Source organism: Ranitomeya variabilis, chromosome 6 (assembly GCF_051348905.1).
Source record: "Ranitomeya variabilis isolate aRanVar5 chromosome 6, aRanVar5.hap1, whole genome shotgun sequence".
In the NCBI taxonomy this organism is placed as follows: Eukaryota; Metazoa; Chordata; class Amphibia; order Anura; family Dendrobatidae; genus Ranitomeya; species Ranitomeya variabilis.
The window spans coordinates 434,865,121-434,883,381 of NC_135237.1; the positions used below are offsets into that span (position 1 = coordinate 434,865,121).

The window sequence follows — 18,261 nt, forward strand, 5'->3', positions numbered from 1 at the left end:
CAGCTGGTAATCACAGAGGGTTCATTTTGTCAGGTAAAATATTTCACTGACTGTTTTTAAACAATATTTTACCTCACAAAAGGGAGAGAGTGGATAGGTGGGTGAGCAACCGGAGGGGGGGGGGGGGGATTCTCAACGCTGCAAAGCCTGCCCCCATCGTGACATTACCGCCCTCCCGATGAGATAGCATCGGACCTCCATCGAGTGTTAGGAATAATGGGGCACTCCTTTGGGTTTAATTCCAAGCCCTTATAAGGGAGAAATCTGTCAGAAAATTCCCCAAAACTTGTGTAATAATAAGCTTTTTTCTATATAAGAGAAGGTCTAGAGCTGTTAGCAGGACATGAGCAGCTGGATCTCACCCAGCAACCCAGTCACTCTGCCCTTATATCCAAAAACAGGGTTTAAATGAAGTAGTCATCCAAGTAGATGGTAGGAATTGATTTGCAGGACCCCGGCCGGCAACCATGTCAGTAATCTGTGGCTGCCGCACAGCATCACTGGCTCCTCTTTTGATTAGCCAACCTGGAGTTGTGGCGTGATCCACATGTGACATCGTGACCAGGCTGACTAATCAAAAGAAGAGCCATGGATGCTGGTGAGGAGGCGCTCCTGTGGCCTGGATGGGGTCTTGCGAATCGATTTGCACCATCTCTAGTTATAGGTGGTCCTTTTATGCAGTAAGGATAGATTTCTTCCCTTCAGCACCATACAAATGTACCCACGGCTAACAGTCTGTCCTATTTTCCACAATGTGTTCACAGCAATCACTGAACATGGATTTCCTACCATCACGACTAGATAAACAATGGGGAACGATAGCGAGCTCTATATTTAGCACTTCATTTGATTTGCGTCTCTTTCCTAACATTTCTTGACACCAGGATTTCAATGTCTATTGATTATACATGCAAAAAACATTCACTTGACAGGCTGTATGCAAATATGGCGCTGACAGATTGCAGGAGAAATGAAAGCACTGGAATTACAGGAGTCTTCTAAGGACTGGGAAAGACCTGGCTGAAATTACCATTTCAATGGCGCAGGATTTGCATTTCGCTCTGCAAATACCCATTCTGGTATAAAAAAAACCTGGGACCTAACTATACATTTTACAAAATGAGGACTGATACATTTTAAAAAGACCTTATATAGGCTGTAATGTGTATATAAAAGCCATGGTACGAGGCAATGGGAAGAGGAAGGCCATTGTGATTTCCTTGTGGAATGTCTGCTGGCCAACAGAAAATGTTACCGACTGATTCATGTCCATGTTGTTTGCAGACAATATATAACTAGCATGCTGCATGTTTCACTAGTTTTCTCCCCGCAGGCTCTGTCGCTAACTTTCAGTTGTCTCTAAGCTAGTCGGTGACAAACTGCTTTAATGTCCCACTAGCACAGCACATGAAGAATGTGGAAATCCTGCTCTCCTTTCTCTCTGTACAACACCCCTTGAAGCAGTAGCAGCAAAGAGGACCTCATACACTAGTACTGAGCAGTGCAGCTGTGAATCCAGCACTAAAGTGGGAGAAAACACTAACTAGAAAGAAACAGCAAGGTCTGTATGTCTTTGGTCCTTCCTCCTCTCCAAAGACTAGAAGAGGCAGCTGTAATCTGATCTGTTTGCGGGCTGGCAGTCCATCTTACCGGGTGTAAAGGTATGTGCAGCATTCAATATACACATTTTTGACACTTTTTTATACGTTTTTGAACCGTTTTTCACATACATTAGTATGGGTGAAATCTGTAGCAAAACTGGTGAAAGAATTGACATGCTGCAGATTTACATCTGCTAAGAAAAAATAAGCAGTGTGTGTATGAGACTTCAGGAATCTCATACACTTCGCTGGTACTAGGAAATCCTTCAGGTTTGGTGAACAATCTGAGCAGGAGAAAAAAAACGGAATGTACAAGACAAATTTAAACTATATTTTTCAGTGGTTAATTAGGGTAAGAGGAGAAGAGGCTCATAAATGGAGAAAGAAGCAAATTCCTGATAAAATATATTACAAAGTCTCATTATCTTTGTTACTATTGATTTATGCAACATTTATTAGAATAACAGTGTCCGTTTAAAGGGGATGTGCAAATAATCATCAGATAAGCTGCAACTGAGAAAAAATCTATAAGCTTTAGCTGTCAACCTATGGCCAGGAAGGGATGAAATGAAACAGACTGCTGGGATGTGTTTTTGAAAGTAGCTCAATGACTTTATAGTGTTTTGCTACAATACTGTCAGGTAGCACTTGCTATAGTTATTTGGATCTGTGAGCACAATTTATTATAAAATATAATGATTTTTTAATTACAGCAATTAAGTATGATAATTGGCTGTAATTGTTGTCTTGTCACAATATTCCCTGTGAATACTCTGTTGTTGACTCACTTTACGCTATGTGAATATCATACCTCCCAACCGTCCCGATTTCAGCGGGACAGTCCCGCTTTGGCACCGGGGTCCCGCTGTCCCGCTTCGGGCATTTAAAATCCCGAATTTGCGGCCGCCGGTGAAGCCCCGCCCACTTCCGGGACGTAGAGAGAGCCTGTTTTTTTTTTTTTTTATATAAAAGCTGCCTCCTGACCGCCCGCGCAACACCCCCCCCCCCTCCCGCCCCCTGTGCGGCGCTGCCACGCTGAAGGAGAGAGCCTGCAGCAATCAAGAAGAAAGGTCAGCGATTCACTACCTCTGGCTGTGTGTGCACGGAGCTCCGGCTTCTGCTCTTAGCTGCTATCCCGGCAGAGAAGGAGAGACGGGGGAGGTGCCGGGATAGTGCAGAGCTGTGAGCAGGAGACTGAAGACTTCAGCAGAGAGCTGCACATGGACATCAGCCGCCCCTGCATCACAGAGGAGATTGTGTGTGTGTGAATTGATGTGTGTGATGGCTGCGTGTGTGTGTGTGTGATGGCTGGGTGTGTGTGTGTGATGGCTGTGTGTGTGTGATGGCTGCGTGTGTGTGTGTGTGATGGCTGCGTGTGTGTGATGGCTGCGTGTGTGTGTGTGATGGCTGTGTGTGTGTGATGGCTGCGTGTGTGTGTGTGTGATGGCTGCGTGTGTGTGTGTGTGATGGCTGCGTGTGTGTGTGTGATGGCTGCGTGTGTGTGTGATGGCTGCGTGTGTGTGTGTGATGGCTGCGTGTGTGTGTGTGATGGCTGCGTGTGTGTGTGATGGCTGCATGTGTGATGGCTGCGCGTGTGTGTGTGTGATGGCTGCGTGTGTGTGTGTGATGGCTGTGTGTGTGATGGCTGCGTGTGTGTGTGATGGCTGCGTGTGTGTGTGTGATGGCTGCGTGTGTGTGATGGCTGCGTGTGTGTGATGGCTGCGTGTGTGTGATGGCTGCGTGTGTGTGATGGCTGCGTGTGTGTGTGATGGCTGTGTGTGTGTGATGGCTGCGTGTGTGTGATGGCTGCGTGTGTGTGATGGCTGTGTGTGTGTGATGGCTGTGTGTGTGTGATGGCTGTGTGTGTGTGATGGCTGTGTGTGTGTGATGGCTGCGTGTGTGTGATGGCTGCGTGTGTGTGTGATGGCTGCGTGTGTGTGTGTGTGTGATGGCTGCGTGTGTGATGTCTGCGTGTGTGTGTGATGGCTGCATGTGTGTGTGATGGCTGCGTGTGTGTGTGTGTGTGATGGCTGCGTGTGTGTGTGTGATGGCTGCGTGTGTGTGTGTGTGATGGCTGCGTGTGTGTGTGTGTGATGGCTGCGTGTGTGTGTGATGGCTGCGTGTGTGATGCATTTGTGTCAAAGCTGCATGTGTTTGTGAGCTGCGTGCGTGTGAGCTGCGTGCCTGTGTGTGAGCTGCGTGCCTGTATGTCATTATACAGTATGGAGCATCATGTGTGGTCATTATACAATATGGAGCATCATGTGCGGTCATTATACAGTATGGAGCATCATGTGCGGTCATTATACAGTATGGAGCATTATGTGTGGCCATTATACAGTATGGAGCATCATGTGCGGTCATTATACAGTATGGAGCATCATGTGCGGTCATTATACAATATGGAGCATCATGTGCGGTCATTGTACAGTATGGAGCATCATGTGCGGTCATTATACAGTATGGAGCATCATGTGCGGTCATTATACAGTATGGAGCATCATGTGTGGCCATTATACAGTATGGAGCATCATGTGCGGCCATTATACAGTATGGAGCATCATGTGTGGCCATTATACAGTATGGAGCATCATGTGCGGCCATTATACAGTATGGAGCATCATGTGCGGTCATTATACAGTCTGGAGCATCATGTGCGGTCATTATACAGTCTGGAGCATCATGTGCGGTCATTATACAGTCTGGAGCATCATGTGCGGTCATTATACAGTCTGGAGCATCATGTGCGGTCATTATACAGTCTGGAGCATCATGTGCGGTCATTATACAGTCTGGAGCATCATGTGCGGTCATTATACAGTATGGAGCATCATTTGCGGTCATACAGTATGGAGCATCATGTGCGGTCATTATACAGTATGGAGCATCATGTGCGGTCATTATACAGTATGGAGCATCATGTGGGGTCATTATACAGTATGGAGCATCATGTGCGGTCATTATACAGTCTGGAGCATCATGTGCGGTCATTATACAGTATGGAGCATCATTTGCGGTCATACAGTATGGAGCATCATGTGCGGTCATTATACAGTATGGAGCATCATGTGCGGTCATTATACAGTATGGAGCATCATGTGGGGTCATTATACAGTATGGAGCATCATGTGCGGTCATTATACAGTCTGGAGCATCATGTGCGGTCATTATACAGTATGGAGCATCATTTGCGGTCATACAGTATGGAGCATCATGTGTGTTCATTATACAGTATGGAGCATCATGTGCGGCCATTATACAGTATTGAGCATCATGTGGGGTCATTATACAGTATGGAGCATCATGTGCGGTCATTATACAGTATGGAGCATCATGTGCGGTCATACAGTATGGAGCATCATGTGTGTTCATTATACAGTATGGAGCATCATGTGTGGCCATTATACAGTATGGAGCGTCATGTGTGTTCATTATACAGTATGGAGCATCATGTGTGGCCATTATACAGTATGGGGCACTGTGTGGCCATATTTTTTTGTTTATAATTATTGTATATGAAACAGTGTGATCGGCAGTGCTAAATGGGTGTGGTTGGGATGTGGATATGGGTGTGACTAATTATGAATGGGTGTGGTCAGAGGCGTGGCCTAAAATTTGCCGCGGCGCGCAAAGCGCGCCGCAAACTTTGTCCCTCTTTCCCATCTTCAAAAGTTGGGAGGTATGGAATATACTTTGGTTAATGTGAATGCACTGTAGGGAAGTGGGTGTTCTGCCATTCAGCGACACTTATTTGCAACTCTATCCGTTTTATAAGGAATATATTCCAAACACTAGTATGGGAAATGACAGCAAAGAGAAGTACTAAAAAGTGCCTGCATCATATGTAAGCATGATATGTAAGCACTGGAGAAATAATAGTCAGCCAAAATGCCGAAAAAAAAGGAAGCTTCTATTTCTGGAACTTCTAGTTCTGTCGCTATAATAGACAAACCACGGCTGTGGGCTAAAGATACAGGAAATGACTAATAATCATTTTGGACAATCAACAGATTTCACAGCAAGGACATTATCTGAAATTTAAAGCTGAAGGAGATTTTTTTGTAAATTGTTGCAACGATAATGAAAGCAGAAGCAAAGAAAAAAAACACAATGGGTTTTATATATGTAAAAAAGTCAAGTCACTGTACCGAAAGGTTAGGAAATGACTAGAAGCCATGACTGAGAATTCTGCATTTATTTATACGTCATATTAATTAGTCATAGTAAAAAGATGGGGAAGAAAGCAATAATAATGAATTCTAGCTTCACTTTTGTAATATGGAAGCATTTTAAAAGTCAGAGTGAGCCTGCAGGCTGCGGAGGGGAGGTAAAATATCTCATATATGCTTTATTTATGTGAGATATCTTCTGTGCTCAAAATAGGTGGATAAGAAGCGGTCAGATAGTGAAAAACAGTTTTACTGAACATTTGGGATATGTTGCATTCACTGTGTTTGCAGGTAACAACAAAGGATGTTTACTGTGAGAACTGAGCATGCTCAGACTATGAGAGCTGAGCATACTCCGACTATGAGAATTGAGCATGCTCCGACTATGAGAACTGAGCATGCTCCGACTATGAGAACTGAGCATGCTCCGACTATGAGAACTGAGCATGCTCCGACTATGAGAACTGAGCATGCTCCGACTATGAGAACTGAGCATGCTCCGACTATGAGAACTGAGAATGCACCCATTATGAGAACTGAGCATGCTCCGACTATGAGAACTGAGCATGCACAGACTGAGAACTGAGCATGCACCGACTATGAGAACTGAGCATGCACAGACTATGAGAACTGAGCATGCACGACTATGAGAACTGAGCATGCACCCACTATGAGAACTGAGTATGCACCTACTCTGAGAATTGATCATGCACCTACTATGAGAACTGAGCATGAACCGACTATGAGAACTGAGTATGCACCGACTATGAGAACTGAGCATGCATCGACTATGAGAACTGAGCATGCACCGACTATGAAACCTGAGCATGCACCTACTATGAGAACTGAGTATGCACCGACTATGAGAACTGAGCATGCATCGACTATGAGAACTGAGCATGCACCGACTATGAAACCTGAGCACGCACCTACTAGGAGCACTGAGCATGCACCGACTATGAGAACTGAGTATGCACCGACTATGAGAACTGAGCATGCACCGACTATGAGAACTGAGCACGCACCTACTATGAGAACTGAGCATGCACCTAGTATGAGAACTGAGAATGCACCGACTAAGAGAATTGAGCATTCACCGGTTATGAGAATTGAGCATTCACCTACTATGAGAACTGAGTATGCACCGACTATGAGAACTGAGCATTCACCGGCTATGAGAATTGAGCATTCACCGGCTATGAGAACTGAGCATGCACTTACTATGAGAACTGAGTATGCACCGACAATGAGAACTGAGCATGCACCGACTATGAGAACTGAGCACGCACCTACTATGAGAACTGAGTATGCACCGACTATGAGAACTGAGTATGCACCTAGTATGAGAACTGAGTATGCACCGACTATGAGAACTGAGCATGCACCTAGTATGAGAACTGAGTATGCACCGACTATGAGAACTGAGCATTCACCAGCTATGATAATTGAGCATTCACCGGCTATGAGAACTGAGCATGCACTTACTTTGAGAACTGAGCATTCATCGGCTATGAGAACTGAGCATTCACTGACTACGGGGACCATATGGAAGATGGAAAAAGGGCCCAGCTCTTGATGGTCACAATCCCACTCCTAGCAGTCAGTCTCTGAAGAGAGGAGGGTATGCAGGAAGCACTCCCCTCATGGATACAGAGGACTCATGGACACGAGCAGAGAAGATAATAGGTCCATGTATTGCTTTTCTCCCCTACAACATACTCCCTGAAGGCACTGGTGTCTCTTGGTGTGAGCTATTACAAAAAGGGGGCCAATTCGATTTTTGCTATAAAACCCCTGTACTGTACATTTTTCTCTATTAATAATTGATTAAGTGGTTAATTACACAACTACAGCACTAATAACTTGATATCATAATATGACATCATGAAAGTGCAGGTAATGGAGAAACTAATGGGTTAAATCTCTGCAGTCGTGCAGAAAAGATGAAGGATGCCAATCCGAGTGTAAGTGATTTATTTGACAACGCATTTCGAAGTATACATACTTCTTCATCAGGACAACCAAGATCCTGGTTGTCATTATCCACAAACGATCGTGGTTGCCCTGAAGCAGAAGTATGTATACTTCAAAATGCGTTTACAAACAGACCACTTGCACTCGGATTGGCAACCTTCATCTTTTCTGCGTGACTGCAGAGATTTAACCCATTAGTTTCTCCATTACCTGCACTTTCATCCTTTCGTGGGTCTGTAGCAGCCTAAGCGTTATCAGTGGTGCTGTGCACACAACCCATCCAGGTGAGCACCATTAGACAATTCTTTTGCCATTTTACCCAGATAAGACCATATCTGTGCTTTGTGTCCTTCCAGTCTTCTTTTATTTGAATATGACATCATAACTCTATCTAAAGGTACCTTCACACGAAACGACATCGCTAGCGATCCGTGACGTTGCAGCGTCCTGGCTAGCGATATCATTTCGTTTGACACGCAGCAGCGATCAGGATCCTGCTGTGATGTCGCTGGTCGCTGAATAAAGTCCAGAACTTTATTTGGTCGTCCGATCGCTGTGTATCGTTGTGTTTGAAAGCAAAAGCAACGATACCAGCGATGTTTTACACTGGTAACCAGGGTAAACATCGGGTTACCAAGCGCAGGGCCGCGCTTAGTAACCCGATGTTTACCCTGGTTACCAGCGTAAAAGTAAAAAAAACAAACAGTACATGCTCACCTGCGCGTCCCCCAGCGTCTGCTTCCTGACACTTAAGGTACCTTCACACGAAGCGACGCTGCAGCGATAGCGACAACGATGCCGATCGCTGCAGCATCGCTGTTTGATCGCTGGAGAGCTGTCACACAGACCGCTCTCCAGCGACCAACGATGCCGAGGCCCCCGGGTAACCAGGGTAAACATCGGGTTGCTAAGCGCAGGGCCGCGCTTAGTAACCCGATGTTTACCCTGGTTACCAGCGTAAAAGTAAAAAAAACAAACAGTACATGCTCACCTGCGCGTCCCCCAGCGTCCGCTTCCTGACACTGACTGAGCTCCGGCCCTAACAGCAGAGCAGTGACGTCACCGCTGTGCTTTCACTTTCACTTTAGGGCCGGCGCTCAGTAAGTGTCAGGAAGCAGACGCTGGGGGACGTGCAGGTGAGCATGTACTGTTTGTTTTTTTTTACTTTTACGCTGGTAACCAGGGTAAACATCGGGTTACTAAGCGCGGCCCTGCGCTTAGTAACCCGATGTTTACCCTGGTTACCAGTGTAAAACATCGCTGGTATCGTTGCTTTTGCTGTCAAACACAACGATACACAGCGATCGGACGACCAAATAAAGTTCTGGACTTTATTCAGCGACCAGCGACATCACAGCAGGATCCTGATCGCTGCTGCGTGTCAAACGAAACGATATCGCTAGCCAGGACGCTGCAACGTCACGGATCGCTAGCGATGTCGTTTCGTGTGAAGGTACCTTTACTGAGCGCCGGCCCTAAAGTGAAAGTGAAAGCACAGCGGTGACGTCACCGCTGTGCTGTTAGGGCCGGAGCTCAGTCAGTGTCAGGAAGCAGACGCTGGGGGACGCGCAGGTGACCATGTACTGTTTGTTTTTTTTACTTTTACGCTGGTAACCAGGGTAAACATCGGGTTACTAAGCGCGGCCCTGCGCTTAGCAACCCGATGTTTACCCTGGTTACCTGGGGACCTCGGCATCGTTGGTCGCTGGAGAGCGGTCTGTGTGACAGCTCTCCAGCGATCAAATAGCGACGCTGCAGCGATCGGCATCGTTGTCGCTATCGCTGCAGCGTCGCTTCGTGTGAAGGTACCTTAAGACATGTATGATCACTTTATGATTGGTGGGAGATGCCACCTAGGACTCGTCGTCACTCCTGAGGATGAAGAGACCTTAGTAAAACATTTCCTTCATTGTGTTTCTATTAGACAGTTTAGATGAATGGAGTGGCCTGCAGTTCCCTGCACAGATGGCCAGGGCAGATCTACGTAGGGAAAATTTAGAAAGAAATAGACTGCTAATCTTGCACAGCAGCCCCTTAAAGAGGTTGCCTCAACTCGTTGAACAGAAGTACACTGTTCCCCATCCCATACAATCTTTCCTTTCCTTGGCACGGTGAACTCCAGATTGATTGACAGTTCTAGCGCCATACTTTTGCTGTGGTTGCAAACAAAAGCAGCTTTGCCTCTGCGGCATTGGAGGAGTTCAGCTTCACGGATGTTGGCTCATTCCAGTGATTTGGCCAACTTCAGAACAATGCTTACAAGCTCTATAGAGGAGGGATTGTGAGCGCTGCGCCCCTTGCCTTGGCTATCAGTGGTGACCGGAGCAAAGAGCAGGAAACAATTAAGTGAAAAATTCCTCCATTTTTACAGATTGAGAAGATTTTTATTAACAAGTAAGTTGTAACATTCCTTCTTTTTAAATGATGAAACAACTCCTGTACTTATCTCTAGGACCCTAGAATTTAGGGAGACACCATGAAAGCAAAATGGAAGGATGGACATGTACATTTATCAGAAACTAATTGAAAGTACGTACATCCGACATAGCTGCCATTGTTGGGCTATGAACGGAAGCCTGACAATGGCATAATAGGGCAACCCCTACACCCACTAGAGTGGCACCCCTGAACCCCAAGCGTCTGCAGATAACTGACACATCTCACTGAGGAGGTCACTGAATTCTGACCTGCGCGTTTCACATAGGGCTCATTCATTTCACTTTTAGCCGACGGAATGTAAATCAAGACTGAAGAGCGCTTTGTGGAGAGAGGCTACTGAGCAATTAGTCCGGCAGCAGTGCGCAGCACACTACGTTCTCACAAGAACTTCCTCACACAGAAATCATACATCTTTTACAACAGGAAGTTCAAGGGAAAGCTTTGCCCTTCATTTTTCTCATGGCAGAGAAGCAAGTGCCAAGAAAGAAACTGCCATTGTCTTGTGTCATTGGTATTCTCATGATGAATAAGCAGAAAATATTTTGCTGGCGAAGATAATCTTCTGTAATGATGGTTTAATTAAATATATGTTGGAAGAACTGCTCGGTGATGGATTGCTCATCTGCATACACGATACATAATAATTATCTTCAGATCTCCTTCAGACTTCCGTGTTCCAGGGTTATTGCTAGTTATGGCCGCAGGGATGGCAGATTATAAGCTCCTCATTAGACAATGATCGCTAATGTGGTAAGACTGCAACGTCACCGGAACATAAAAGGGGTTGTCCCATCTGGGACGCTGTCGGTGTAGCGGTGGCAGCGCATGCGGGTCTCTCCACTTATTTGTATGGGGTTCTAAAGAAGGTGAGAAATCCAATAATGGAGCAGAACATGCGTGTCCTTCTCTCCATTCCTGTTGATGAAATCCCAATATGGTGATAGGTTCAGGTCCGAGCGTTGGGTTCTACATCACACATTTATGGCATGTCCTGTGCATAGGCAATAAATGTCCCGGACTGGAATAACTCTTTTTGAAATGGTTGGCGACTGAGCCTTCTTGGACCATAATGATCTGCTGTTATCGATGGGGAAAGTAGTAGTTTGCCAGATATTTGTCCTACATTGCAGTCCTTCAACTGCCAGGCTATCCATATAGTTTATGGAGAGGAAAAACTAACCTAAAAAGTAGCTGACGTTACAGACAGGCTCTCCATTCTTTTTCCCAGAGAATAAACCCCCTGTTCTGCGTAACAAAGCATACAGAAAGTATTACATGGTTCTGGCTTTGTTACCCCATATATTCTAAACGTTCAACTCACATGTCTGGGTATAGAAGAAGTAAATGAGCAATTCTAACCTTAGTTTTCTTAAAGGGAATCTGTCACCAGGGCTTTGCTATGTTATAGCTGTCTTAGAGCAACATGATGTAGGGGCTGAGACCCTGATTCCAGTGATATGTCAATTACTGTCATTTTGATACAATCATTGTTTTCTTCACTGTAGGTCTAGCAGTGCTCAGAATGCTGAGCTCTGTATTACCCCGCCCACAACACTGATTGGCAGCTTTCTCTGTACACTGTACATTGGCAGAAATCTGCTAATCAGTGGTGAGGATAAGGTGGGACTAGAAGGCAAGAAACACATGGCCTTCTAGTGATAATCTCCTGCTGATAAAACACTGATTTATAGAAACAGCAACACACAACCCAGCAAGTGACAAATAATCAGGGTTTTAGCCCCTACACCAGGGGTCAGGAACCTTGGCCCTCCAGCTGTGGGAGAACTACAATTCCCAGCATGCCTCAACTGCTGCAAGTTGCTAGGGCATGCTGGGAGTGGTAGTTTTATAACAGCTGGGGAGCCGAGGTTCCCCACCCCTGCCCTACACAATTCTGCATTCAGATTACAGAACAAACCTGCTGACATATTCCATTTAATTCAGATTATGGAACCAGATTTCTTGTGATTTATTCTGTTCTGTCCAAGGTACAGGTAACCAGTAATGTCAGTGAAATGGTAAAGGATGAGATCCTGATGGAGCGTCGTCAGGACCGTTCCTTCTTTATTTGTGGGGCTTTTGGGTGACAATGGCTTGTGTACAAACTTGAGACCCAGCATTATCTCACTCAGTCCATGCCCCTGGCTAAACAAAAGCCAAAGCTGATATGAATACTTCATAACTGGTAAGGTGGAGGACTGCCTAATGACCAGATACATTTTTACTCACTGATGAGTGGTGAATTTCCCCAGAATCTCCGCAGACCCGTAATAACGCACCGTTCCGGGAGCTTCCCAGTGGTGTCAATCTAAAGCCAATTTGTGATAAAAGACTTGTAGATGATTATCTTTTATAAAGAACCCAACAGGTGAGTGTCTTTGATATTCTCGGCATAAATACTGAGCTATAATTTCCATACAGAGCTAAACTATCAAATATCCCTGAAGGAGGAAACTGATGAGTTCTTTCAATATTCTGCAAATCTAAGAAGTAGTGTGAGAAAAGCCATTTTTCCTGGGAATGGAAGGGCCGTTCTTCGTGCAGATATATAATGCCGGCACACTTATAGAAGGTATGTTTTGGCGGCACATTCTTTCTTCATTTAAATACAGTTGCTGATGGCAATTCTATTTTAAAAATGAATTAATTAGTTGGTTATCTGCTGCGCAGCGCTGCTTCCAAGCACCAATGAAGATTACTGACAATTCAGCGAGGCAGGATGGGATTAAAGGCGACTTGCAGCTCTAACAAATGAGCAGAATATTTGTGTTCCTAGACGTGTCTGACCATTCCTGGAGTGGGGTTCATTATTTCCGGTGATTTACCACCTCTAAAGAATAATGATATTACTGCACATAATTATATGACACTGATTTACAGAGACCACCCAATCTCTTATACCATGGCATTCTTTTAAAACACATATCTTCCAAAAATTAGACATTTAAAGGGAATCTATCGGCAGGTTTTGGCTATGTAATCTGAGGACAGCATGAGGTAGGGGTTAAAACACAAAATTCAGCGATGTGTCCCTTATCAGATGGGTGCTGTTGTTTACTTACAATGAAGGTTTTATCACTAGACCATTACCATTGCTGTGACTAGCTGGCGTGTGCCCAGGGGTGTAACTATAGTAGGTGCAGGGATTGCAATCGCACCAGGGCCCTGGGGACTAGGGGGCCAAAACTGGTCATTTTGGCCCATATGAAAATACTTTTGCTATTATAGATTGGCAATAATTGTGGGCCCTGTTCGACCTTTTGCATTGGATCCCACGAGCTTCAGGTTACGCCACTGCATGTGCCTCCTGATCTGACCACGCCCCCTCCTGTGATAAGCAGCTCAGTGTCAATAGACTATGTATATACAGAGCCTGGTGTGGGCACGGTTAGTGTTCTCAGCTCTGCTGCATTGCTAAATGTAAGAACTCTGACTGTGTAACAACTACCGCGCCCAGTAAACTAAGTGATACATCACTGGAGTCAGGATTTCTTCGCCTGTATCAGATAAGGTAGCAAAAACTTGCTGATAGATTCCCTTTAAAAAAAAGTTGTCTCACGTGTTTGACATTGCAGAATGGGGAACCCTCTCTGCCCTTCACATTTAGAATTGAGACCCATCTTTAAGAGCAGCTTCTGTTCTTTACACCCCATTGAAGCTTTCCATTTAAATGCCCAACAGGTAATATTACATGGGGCAGCAGAAAGGCCAAGTGCAGCTAACTCTGACTAGCTGCCCACTACCATGGTCTCAGGAACAAGGAGAATAATCTTTTTTTCCTCCCCTCTTTCCCCAGAGCCATAACATTATGTCTCCCTTGACACAGCCATATGAGGGCTTTTTTTTATTGTGGGATGAGTTGTACATCTGAAACACAATTCTGCCATTGTTTTTCTGTTCTGTTATTATGGCATTCACCGAGAGATAAAAATAATCTAGAAATATAATTCCATGTCTCTGTGTGATTGCGGTGATACCAAACTTATAAATTTATTTTAAAAACAGTGATTTGTGTCGCCATCTTTACATTGACGGAGCTGTGTGAGCGCTTGTTTTTTGCGTGGCGAGATGCCGTTTTTATTAATACCATTTTGGGCTACATACCATAACATTGTGATTGCTTCTTGTTGCATTTTTTTGTTGGAGCTGTTGCAACCAAAAAAGATTTTTCTTCTCTTTATGTCCTTAACCATACACGTTATTCAGTTTTATACTTTCATAGATCAGACTTTTACAGACGCGGCAATACCGAATATGTTTATTTTGATATATTTTATTTTTTTTTTAAACTAAGAGAGGAGGATTTTTATAATTTTGCTGTTATTAAAGGCAGATGATAGTTTTGTATAACAGTCAACAAAAGACTGACCGTCACTTCCAAACAGAAATCACATGTGTTCAGATGCTTACTATAAGTAGCCATCTCCATACATGACAAATAAAGTAGCACTCTGTAGCGGTAGAGCATGCAAACATGAAATAGATGAAATTTGAATTACATTACTGTAAAAAAAATGGGAAAAAAACTAGAATACTTAGTGCATTAATTGGCCAATTGATGAATACCCAGTAGCCGCGAGAAGGCGATTCTCTCTGCCGGGACCTAACCTAATGAGGTTAGGTCCCATCAAAGAGAATCACCTTATCGCGGCTGCTGGGTATACATGAATTGGCCAATTTATGGCCCAAGTATTCTCAGTTTTTTCCTATTTTCTAGAGCAGTAATGCAATTCAAATTTCATATATCTCATGCTTGCGTGCTACAGCGCTTTAGAGTGCAATGTGATTTGTTAGTTATGTGTATAACAGACAGCATCTGCATGATATGATGTAGGCTCAGCTCCTGAGCCCGCATAATACACAAGAAACCAACACTGTCTAATGCATTTAAAGCTATTCAGCTGTACTCCAATGAAATACTTAAATTATTTTATTTCATATATTACAAACACAATACCTTTGTCTTTAATTATTTCCTCTTTATTTTTTTATTTCTGCATTTCTCGCTTTAAATGAAAGTTAAGTTTCATTAATGCAAGTCTTATAATCGAGCACTATGTCACTTGTGGTCATGATACAAAATGCTTTTCTGGGCCATTAATAGAGCTTATTACAAAGAAGTGCACTTGCATGCTATTGCCTAATTAAAAAGAATTGGTAATTGACAAAAAAGACCTGAGCTCCATCTACTAATATGGACAAAGGAAAAACCAAATTAGGATAGACTGTTGCATTAGGATAGAATTATCTATCCTTAATTCTCTAAAAACCTGACACATCCGGTCTAATTTGAAACTCGCTTCTTTTCCTAAACAGATCACCTTCTATAAATGTATGCATTAAGCGATTAAAGCAGTGGAGGAACGGAGTACCTTAATTCAGAAAACATCTCCGTTCATCATTTCCTCCTACATTTAAGTTTCAATTACAGTTGAAAAATGCAAAATGCTATGTGAAAATATCATTACAGTGAGCTATAGCTATACACAGTCAAGGTAAATCAAGTCTATAGCTTTTTGTTTCAAGAATCCATTCCTCTGGCACCTTCTCAATCCATCTAGCAAGATTTATATGCAAGATAGGAAACGAAAGGAAGAGAGATTGGTCCTTGTAATCTACTTCAAAGCACTGGAAACCGAACAGTTTTATCAGCTCGACCATATCTAAATTAACTAAGCAGCGACAATCTCACAGACAAAATAACCGTAATATGTGTTTGCATAATCAATTCGGGGACTGAACCGCTAAAAATGACTGTTGTTTCAAAAATGGAAAGACCAAACTAATGGAGCTGGCTGATAATTGAGAACGACCGTTCCTTTGACTACCAGACGATCTGAGCAAGGCCGCCAATCACCCAACGACGAACAAACAAAATGCTTAAAAATCATCGTCCTCGGCAGCACACTGTCCTCAGTAACTGGATATGTGCTGCCAAGAACAATGACATCCTACGCGCATCTTATTAACGACTGTTCTGTGCACATGGAAGTGCGATCGGCCTCTCTAAACAGGGTACAAAAACAAGCGCCCTTCAGCTCACGATCAGCTTACTTGTAGCCTATCGGCAAGCTTTTAATGGTCACAGACGGGCTGTGTGAATGCCGAATAAGAAATAATGGGACGAGTACAAAGTGTCCGATCCATGGCAATAATCGAAGGAAAGACTGAATACTTAGAGCATGCAAAATCCTCTGAATAATACATTTCATAAAATCTCAATCTATTCCAATATAAATAATGTTACAACCGCAGACGGTCAATTTTTGCTACAGAATTTTACAGGGGATTTAACCCTTTGCATTGCAGAGTGTTTTAAAATATGCTACAAAATCTGCAAAATTTCTGCTTTGGATTTGCCAATGCAGCAAATCGACAGCATATTTCACCCCTTTGGTCTTAAGTAGAGTTCGGTAAATTTTTCAAAATTCGATCCCGATTATGATCGGAGGCGAAATTGTTTTTGCAATTTTCGCCAAAAGCAGCCGAACATCATTGGAGTCAATGGAAGTAGAAATGAACGAATATGTTCGGAACCGATCATCAAACATAAATTTGTCACAAATAGCATACCAATATGGCACGAATATGGCAAATTCAGATTCGTCGACCGATTCCGAACATATTCACTCATCTCTAGTCTAAAGGCCCCATACCATATACATTATATAACTGTTTGGCTGACAACGATCTTTGCCGACTCCACCTTATGCAGGAACACTATGCTCAGCAGAGGTCAAAAGGAGCAGCAGTTGGAAATGCATCAGACCAGATCCTTCTCTTCCCCGACCTGACATCAGGTGTCGAGGAAGAAGCTAAACGCCCCGAATACACATTAGACTGTCTGACAACCCCATTGATATCGGTTGTTTCGTCTGACTTTAGTCTATAGCGTATGAGGGCCCTCACCCATTCGGGTTGTAAATACACACAAGATTGAATTTCTGTGGATTTTAACGGTAGATTTGCACAAGTAAAATACACTATGGATTACAATAGCAATAGGAGATTACACATTCTAATTTATTTGTAGGAAATGATACGTTATTTACATGCTACAGACTTTCTCCATGCTCACATCCCACCTACTGTTGTTTTTTGAAGCAAAAAAGCAAAATGAAATAGAATATTAGTAATTACCCAGCTAAGCTGTCCTGACAACCTAGATGTACACAATAAGATAGTAAATAGTGATGACAAGAAAATAGTATGTAAAAATACCAAAAATCACATTTACTCTCTTTATTGCAAGAAATTCCAGAAACAATGGGAAAGGACCATGGATGCGACTATATTTATTGCAGCACATATAATTGCTTATCTGAAATTCTGAAATTCTGAGGAAATGGAACAATTAGTGCACTTCCCTTGGTTGTTTCAGAATTCATTTTTGTTTTAAACGATTGAAATATTTATTTTCCACTCGTCCAAGGATCTCTAACCCTATTAAAGATCAGGCATGTAGCAACTACATGAAAATCTTTTACACAATAGCAGTTCAGACCTTTTTGTGCCTGTGGAGGATAGTCCTTCTATATAATCCACTGGGTTTGGGAGGTGGCATTTCAATGTGCACAGTAGTCAGCCTGAACAAAGAGAGCTGAAGTGTAAAGCATGTGGAATGACTAGAAAAAGACTGAAACAACTGAGCCTCTGAAATCATCATAAATGAGAAAGTAGGAAAATCTTTGACAGCTTAGGGTCCGATAGATGTGCAGACGAGGTGAGCCACATACTAAGGCTCTGCCTACAGCTGATGTTAAAGCAGAAACGACTAACGATAAAAGTTATCCAAAATTGCCTATTTTAGACCATTTCAACCAATAATTCCAAAGGGAATCTGTCAGCTGATTTTCTATGTAATCTAATAGCAGCATGATGTAGGAGCTGAGAGCCTGATTCCAGTGATGTGTCACTTACTGGACTGTGTTTTGCTGCTTCAATAAAATCAGAGGACTACGTGTCTCGTGCCTCCCAGTCAAGTGTACTGTGTAACCCCGCCCCCACCACCAATTAGCTGCTTTCTGTCAACATACATTGTACACAAAAATCTGTCAGTCAGTAATGTGGGCGGGCTT

General features: G+C 43.5%; 1 protein-coding gene across 1 annotated transcript in view; it reads right to left on the reverse strand.

The window, feature by feature from the left end:
• Positions 1 to 18,261, reverse strand: part of CDH2 (cadherin 2) — a 400,644-nt gene that overhangs the window by 327,704 nt on the left and 54,679 nt on the right. The gene's annotated exons all lie outside the window — the stretch shown is intronic.